This window comes from Arachis stenosperma, chromosome 3 (genome assembly GCF_014773155.1).
Source record: "Arachis stenosperma cultivar V10309 chromosome 3, arast.V10309.gnm1.PFL2, whole genome shotgun sequence".
In the NCBI taxonomy this organism is placed as follows: Eukaryota; Viridiplantae; Streptophyta; class Magnoliopsida; order Fabales; family Fabaceae; genus Arachis; species Arachis stenosperma.
The window spans coordinates 49,450,298-49,455,640 of NC_080379.1; the positions used below are offsets into that span (position 1 = coordinate 49,450,298).

At 36.2% G+C, this 5,343-nt stretch overlaps 1 long non-coding RNA gene across 3 annotated transcripts; it reads left to right on the forward strand.

Annotated features, from left to right (window-relative positions):
* The first annotated feature begins 236 nt into the window (after nt 1-236).
* LOC130970669 (uncharacterized) lies at nt 237-2,873 on the forward strand. 3 transcript variants are annotated; one of them, XR_009082090.1, is made up of 8 exons: nt 237-399; nt 536-627; nt 1,146-1,191; nt 1,313-1,442; nt 1,637-1,723; nt 2,082-2,183; nt 2,280-2,354; nt 2,442-2,873. It is a non-coding gene; the product is annotated as an uncharacterized LOC130970669 (long non-coding RNA). The 3 variants fall into 3 exon arrangements; XR_009082091.1 differs by having other exon boundaries at nt 2,085-2,183; XR_009082092.1 differs by lacking the exon at nt 536-627 and having other exon boundaries at nt 260-399.
* Nucleotides 2,874-5,343: the final 2,470 nt, after the last annotated feature.

The following is a 5,343-nucleotide window of genomic DNA, read 5'->3' on the forward strand; positions in this document are numbered from 1 at the left end:
TTTAAAATCGGCGGACTAGTTGTCTATTTTAATAATTAAAATATCAACAGTTTTTGTCGTCAATAAATTTAGACGATAAAGATCTCTTCTCTAAATTGAATAGACTCGGTATAGATTTATTATATAAAATAGATGGATAAAATGTTGAATTTTATTTTAATTAAAATCGACAAAATAGCCGTCGATTTTTAACAAAAATTCGTTCGCGCATTTGCTTCCAGCATCCCTACTCGTTTCACTCATTTTCCCAAAATTTAACCCCAAATCTTTAGAGAATTAGAGTTTAGAGTGACGCTTCTTCTTCTCCTCCTCCAACGCTTTGGAGTAGAGACCAGAACGGAATCACGGTCACGGAGAGAGGCAGAGTGTAGAGCTCCGCCGGCACACCATCCTCTTCATGTAAGTTCCTCTCTCTCTCTCTCTCTCGTTGCAACGTCTTTGCCAGTCGCCGTTTGTTAAACCTAATTAGCATAATCAATTCATCACATTACTTCAGCTCAACTAGTTTGACACATTAGTTTTACAATGTGATTAGATAAAACACCAGGTTGAATGGGACACTGAGTGATGAATTCAGGGCCATCAGACCATGGATATCTTGGTTGGTTCACTCCATGCCAGTGAATGGTGATGTTATAGTTAGCTCTGTTATACGCATCAACAATTATGCTTTCTCCTTTCGTAATATACAATGTTGGCCCTGGAAATTCTCCATTTATTGTTAAGATATTCTTTGTGCTGCAAAGCTTTGTGAAGGGAGCATCTCTCACCTGCAATATAATTTAATTTGTTATATGTTAATGCTAATTATATATATGACTTAATTAAGCAAGAATCTAGGTAAGCATATTTATATATATATATATACACCACAAACTTGTGATGCCTCAAAGCCTGGGTAGTGACAAGAACATTTAGGAACAAAATTCAGAAGAACTGTAGGACCGATGGTGTGATTCTCATATATATTATATATGGAGAATAATATGATGATGTAATATGAAATTGGAAATACTAGCTTGTATGTTTGATATGAATTGATGATAGGGACATTGGTTATGCATAACTGCTCTTTGAGATGTGTTTGTGCATATGTTATTGTAACAGTTGTTCAGAATAATTGATATTCTATTGTTTCATGGCAGGGCATATGAGCATCTTGTTCTTGTGCATTATAGAGAAACAAGTGAGGTGACTCTTCATAACTTGATTCTCGATAAACATGAATAATTCTCCCAATTTTGATGTGTGCATAAATGATGGATCAATAATAAAATCTACATTCATTTTTTTCTTTCTTTTTCTGCTTTAGATTGGGATTTGAAGTTGCAGCAAACCATGGTGGAAAAGTTTCCCTTGAACTCAGCTGATGCAGCATACACAAAAATCAGAGGAATGCTTTCTACCCTGGCGATCCATTCACTCGGATTATCAGTCCAAAGGTCTTACACTAACATTTCCTTTCTCTGTATTACTTTCTTGGTGAACAGAAAATACTATTCATAACTAGAGAGATGATCAAGAATCTAATAGATTATAGGTCATAAATGAACTATTCAAACAATACCATTTCTTAGATTGATAAATCTGTTCTTCAGCTTCTGTGATTTGGTTTAATGGAGGTTCCAATTTACAGGAATACCAAGGATTTAGAATTGGAAGTGATGGGAACTTACAAGGAGTAGGCCTCTTCATAAATATTGAACCAAGAACTGGACATTTGGTTAGTGATCTGCAACGAACCACTTTAAAAATTTGTGCTGATTGTTCTGAGGTCAATTTGTTTTGCTATTGAGACTTACCCCCACTTAAGGAAAACTTGGTTTCGCCTTCCCATTCTTGAAACTCATGTCAGTTTACGCCATAGAACCTTTTATCTGCTGGTGTAAATAAATCTCACTTGAAAAGAATCCTCCCAATATAAAATCTCACTCATCTATTCAGTGATCATTAGATATGGTGTAATGCTATAGCAAGTGAAATTTTTGAATTAGAAGTTTTAAGCACAACATTCAGAGGCTTATATCATTAATTAAAAGGAAATACCACATTCTATCCATATCATACCTTGTTATTTGCAGCAGCATGTTCAGCAACCTGAAAAGTTCAGACTTACGAGACAGACTTCCTTTGGGAGGAGACATTTGAGTGTGTGGACCACAAATCCTATTCTCATTTGGATTGTAAGCCAAACTCATCATTTGTCTCGCCTTCTTCTTCTTCATTTCTTTATCTATGTATGCTGTTACATTTATTGTTATTTCTATGCATGCATGCAGGTTTGTTTCTTCAGGCAGTTTGTATGCTCAGTACCTAAAGTGGATTACTTGACCTTGAGACATGGGTTTGTCACGGTATATATATTTATGACTTACCATTCTTCATTTTTTTTATTATAATTAACTGATGACTCCATTTCATGGATTATTTAATTGATGTAGGCACACTTGGCACCTCAAAATCACCATAAGTTTGATTTTATGCAATACATTGAAAGAACATTGGAAGAGGACTTCAAAGTTGTTGTAGAAATCAGGTTCATGTGATGATTACTATATGTATTTTAACAATTAACTACCAATACATTAATTAAGTGAATTTATAATTACGTGCTTTTATTTTATTTCCAATTATTTGTTGATTCAGTCCTCCAATCTGGTTCATCACAGTGTTGTTTCTCCTGTTTCACACGCATGGTAAGTCAATACAATAATAATACTACATCTTATTATAACTACCCACAACACATATTATATATATATATTTGTTGGTTTAGTCCTCCAATCTGGTTCATCACAGTGTTGTTTCTCCTGTTTCACACCCATGGTAAGTCAATACAATAATAATACTACATCTTATTATAACTATCCACAACACACATATTATATATATATATATATATATATATATATATATATATATATATATATATATATATGAACCTTATTACAGGGTGGTACTCTTATCTGTGGATGCCTTTTGTTCCTTTGATTGTAAGCACATGTTGTAATTATTATTTATATAAAACATACATGTAATAATGTGAAGGTATTGTAGAGATTTAATTCTTAGTAATCTGTATAAAGATCTTAAAGTTAAAATTTATTTACTTCAAAATGTTCTTTCTGAGAAGTTATTTTTTAAGGGATTAGTCACTGCTATTAATAATTAATAAATATTCTAAAAGAAGACAATAAAATAAAATAATCCATTTAGAATCGCTATTCGATTTAGTAATAAGTTTTCTTTATGGTTCCTATATGAAAATTTAAGTATTTTACTTTTAAAATTGAGATGTGTTATTTATTTTTGTTTTTTTTTTTAAACAAAGAAAACTCAACACAGTTAAGTGGAGCAACATATAGCAGAAAAGGAAACCAAAAGATCAACCCCTGTCATTTCCGGCATTGCTATCAACAACCAAGAGGGTTAGCACCTGCCCACTCCTTGAAGCTCAAAAACGTCCTTCCTTGAATGTCCTCAACACTTGCTTTCCCTGTTGTTAAAAACTCTGGCATTCCGTTCCCCCCAAATATTCCAGATCACTGCAAAGAATCCCGTCAGCAGCATCTTCTGTTCCTCTCTATTCTTGTAAAAGCCAGTCCAACTCTCGAACTGCCCCCTCATGGTTCCTGGGATGACCCACGGTTTACTTAAATATCTCAACCAAGCGCACCACACCTGCCACGTAAAGTCACACAACAGAAACAAATGGTGTACAGATTCAATCTCCTTTTCAGACAAGACACAATGATTGTCATGCTGACGAATAACACCTAGTCTGCTCAACCGCTCTTTAGTATTCACCCTGCCAATTAGAACAAACCAACCAAAGAGCTCAATCCTGGGAGGTACCAATCCTCCCCAGATTGAACTAGTGAAGTTGTAGCTCCTAACTTCTTCCGAAAGAGTCTCCGATTGCAGCACCTGCACAAAAGAGTTAGTAGAAAAAAATACCCTTATTATCAAATTTTCAGACAATATTATCCTCTCTACTAGTTGATAGATTCACAAGTCTTAGCCTCTCATGAAGTTGGTGAACCAATTCCAACTCCCACTGGAACAACTCTCTCCTCCACTGAAAATTTCAGATCCACTCTAACCCATCCCAGAATCCACAGTCCCCTATCATAGAACCTTGTTGGTTTGAAATAGAGAAGAGCCTTGGAAAAATTACTTTTAGAGGGCCACCTTGCACCTAGTTGTCTACCCAAAACAGAGTTCGGCTGCCATTCCCTACTTCCATCGCCAGGCCATGAAGAAGTTTTTCTTTCACCTGTTGGTTTGGTATACTCAACTCACAAATGTCTTTCCACGGGCCACTGGTGGACGAAATTGTGATTCCTTTGTTATTCCATTTTTGCAAAATTCATTGCTTTTCATTCCCTGGTAATGGCGCCAAAAACATGATGCCAATACCATGGTTCACAACTTCGTTCAACTTAACCAGCAAGTGTACTGGGTCATCCAAGTAATACCTTACGTGAGTAAGGGTCGATCCCACAGAGATTGTTGGTATGAAGCAAGCTATGGTCACCTTGTAAATCTCAGTTAGGCAGATTAAATAGTTTATGGGTTTTCGAATAATAATAAAGAGAAAACAAAAGGGATAGAAGTGCTTATGTAAATTAATAGTGGGAATTTCAGATAAGTGTATGGAGATGCTGTGCTCCTCTTGAATCTCTACTTTCCTATTACATTCATCCAATCCTTCTTACTCCTTTCCATGGCAAGCTGTATGTAGGGCATCACCGTTGTCAGTGGCTACATCCCATCCTCTCAGTGAAAACGTTCCTATGCTCTGTCACAGCACGGCTAATCATCTGTCGGTTCTCAATCAGGTTGGAATAGAATCCATTGATTCTTTTGCGCTTGTCATCACGCCCAGCCTTCAGAAGTTTGAAGCTCGTCACAGCCATTCAATCCCAGAATCCTACTCGGAATACCACAGACAAGGTTTAGAATTTCCGGATCCTCATGAATGCCGCCATCTATCTAGCTTATACCACGAAGATTCTATTGGGGAATCTAAGAGATATGCGCCCGGCCTAGAGTAGAACGGAAGTGGTTGTCAGTCACGCGCGTTCATAGGTGAGAATGATGATGAGTGTCACGGATCATCACATTCATCAAAGTTAAGTGCAACGTATATCTTGGAATAAGAATAAAAGAGAATTGAATAGAAAGTAATAGTAATTGTATTGAAACTTGAGGTACAGCAGAGCTCCACACCCTTAATCTATGGTGTGCAGAAACTCCACTGTTGAAAATACATAAGTAAAAGGTTCAGGCATGGCCGAATGGCCAGCCCCCAAAACATGATCACAGGATTCAATTTACAAT